Raw genomic sequence first — 3385 nt, forward strand, 5'->3', positions numbered from 1 at the left:
TTTACAGCACATAAAGATATATACACCCGATATATGCTTATCAACCCTTCACAACATCATGAATCCACTTTCATATCTCAATTTAATCTTCAAATAAAACAAATGTAAATAAGGTACTATGGTTACTAAACTGATTGTTTATAAAGGCACTAATGTAAAACTGAATATGATTTATGAGATGGAACGTGGCATGAGTGGACATACACCACGTGTTTGCATTTTGCATTGTGTGTGAAATCATGGGCAATATGCAACATGTACAACCAATCTTTGTTCTTCAATCGGTGTTTGTTTGAATACTTCAAACCACGAAGAAACACTTGTAAATTTCTTAAACTTACCAACGTGCACCCATTCTCATATCACCTTTCTACTCCAAAACTAACCCAAAATCATTGTTACTGTAATGCTATGCGAAACCCATTTAACCACCATAAACTACCATATAAACTGTCACCTTGCTACTACTATATTTATGCTTCTATTTCAACGTTACCCACCACTCACCAATCGATCACCGGTCACCACTCCAAAACCCCATGATCATCCTTACCATTTAAATAACCACCACCCTCAACCTCTCATATCCTCTCTCTCTGATTATCTCGCTCCCTTGTTTGATTTCTATTTCGTTGCAACACCGAAACCACCATCGTGAAAGTATTTTTTTTTTTTCTTGTATTCTATTTCAAACACCACCATGAAGCCACCTGCACGAAACAAGACTGCTGCTATGATCTTTCTGTTTCTGTTTTCCTGACAGCCTCCATTTAACCACCTAAGTTACTGCTACTGTTATCCCGTTGTGTTTGTGCTACACCACCGTTTATTACTACTGCTAGTCTGCTACTATATCGATGCTCACCTGCTGCAATTCTGCTTTTCTCTTCGATTACAGCACTTTCCTACCGCTGTATCTGTTTTAATTTAAAACAAGAATAAGATGAAGCTTGATGATGATAACAACTTGAAGGTAAATGATGAAAACCAAGATGGTGATGTAAGATCGTAATAAAGATAATGAATATAAACAATGATGAAGAACGCACCTGCTACTTATTTTATTTCCCTAATGGCCGACATTTATCCACCCTTCAACCCCACCATGGATTTGATTTTTCTGCTGGGAATACCCTTTCAGATCGGGCCATATATGATTTGTGTGTTGGGCTGTTCTGTTGGGCCGACCCAACTCGTGATCCTGTTAGACTAAATGATGAAGGAAAGATAAACAGATTCGGGTTAAAACAAATCGGTTTTATATATAATATGAAAATCGAAGGTAGCTGGGTGGTCATGAGTGTTACTTGTTACCAGGAGGTCATGGGTTCGAGACATGCATAGGCCTATTTTTTTTTTTTAATTCATTTTTAATGAGGTAGTTTCAATTTCAAAAGTCATTTATTATTATTATTATTATTATTATTATTAGGTATTAGAATTATAATTATTATTAAGAATTATTATTATAAAGTATTATGAACATTAGTTATTAGTATTATTATTGCTAATACAAGTATTAGTTACCCGTTATTAATATTATTATCATAACCCTAGTTACAATTATGATTATTATTAACAAAAGTATTTTATTGAAATTACCATTAATAAAAAGATGGTTATAATTATTAGTATCAAAATAAGTATTATTATTAAGTAATATGATTATTAATATTATCATTATTAATACAAAAAAAAAACTACCTTTTAAGCAAATAAATATTTTGTATATAAAATACACTTATTACATATACTATAATTATATTAAAATTTCACATAACTAATATATATTAAACCTACAAAATTTTTTATATAAATACCTACAAATAACAAACTATCAATTTTTAATTGTAACATTTAACAAGTATGTATATAAATATGGATATGTTAATATAACTATATAAATATTAATCATTTTAAATATATACACAAATTAAATATACAATATATATAAATTAAGGATGTAACAACTAAATTTGTTCAATTACGATTATATGTATTAATAAATATACAAATGTTATAGGTTCGTGAATCCGAGGCCAACCCTGCATTGTTCAGTTTTGTAATATGTATTTTTACCACAAAATACATTAGGTGAGTTTTCATTAATCCCTTTTTAAATGCTTTTGCAATATATATTTTTGGGACTGGGAATACATGCGCTGTTTTTATAACTGTTTTACGAAATAGACACAAGTAATTAAAACTACATTATATGGTTGAATGATCGAAATCGAATATGCCCCTTTTTATTAAGTCTGGTAATCTAAGAATTAGGGAACAGACACCCTAATTGACGCGAACTCTAAAGATAGATCTATCGGGCCCAACAAGCCCCATCCAAAGTACCGGATGCTTTAGTACTTCGAAATTTATATCATGTCCGAAAGAGGATCCCGGAATGATGGGGATATTCTTATATGTATATTGTGAATGTCGATTACCAGGTGTTCAATCCATATGAATGATATTTTTGTCTCTATGCATGGGACATTTATTTATGAGAATTGGGAATATGAAATCTTGTGGTCTATTAAAATTATGGAAATGATTATTTATGTTAAACTAATGAACTCACCAACCTTTTGGTTGACACTTTAAAGCATGTTTATTCTCAGGTATGAAAGAAATCTTCCGCTGTGCACTTACTCACTTTAAAGATATTACTTGGAGTCATTCATGGCATATTTCAAAAGACGTTGCATTAGAGTCGTTGAGTTCATCAAAATTATTATTAAGTCAATTATAGTTAGATATATTATGAAATGGTATGCACGCCGTCAACTTTCGTTGTAATGAAATACTGTCTTTTCAAAAACGAATGCAATATTTGTAAAATGTATCATATAGAGGTCAAGTACCTCGCGATGTAATCAACTGTTGCGAATCGTTTATAATCGATATGGACTTCGTCCGGATGGATTAGGATGGGTATTGACATGATTCACCTGTTATTTCTTCATCCTCCCTACCACCTCCTGTTACTGATAATCTTGAACCAATTCAAGATTCATCAGTTGATACAACTCCAGCTGTTTCTATAGATACTCAATTGAATCCATTAGATAACGTTACATCAGATCAAGCAGATCAAGGCTCAACGTCAACAACGATTGATGTTTCAATGGATACTACTGATGTACAACCTCTTCCACACAACTGATGGACTAAAAGTCATCCAATAGATCTTATTATTGGTGATGCATCTGCTCCAGTCTCAACTTGAAGGGCTACTTGGAATATGTGTTTATATACTGCCTTTCTTAGTAAGATTGAACCAACAACGGTTGCTCAAGCATTACTAGATCCGAACTGGGTGGTTGCAATGCAAGAAGAGATCAATCAATTTGAACGGTTGAAAGTATGGCGATTGGTTCCAAGACCA

This window comes from Rutidosis leptorrhynchoides, chromosome 1, assembly GCF_046630445.1.
Source record: "Rutidosis leptorrhynchoides isolate AG116_Rl617_1_P2 chromosome 1, CSIRO_AGI_Rlap_v1, whole genome shotgun sequence".
Taxonomy (NCBI): Eukaryota; Viridiplantae; Streptophyta; class Magnoliopsida; order Asterales; family Asteraceae; genus Rutidosis; species Rutidosis leptorrhynchoides.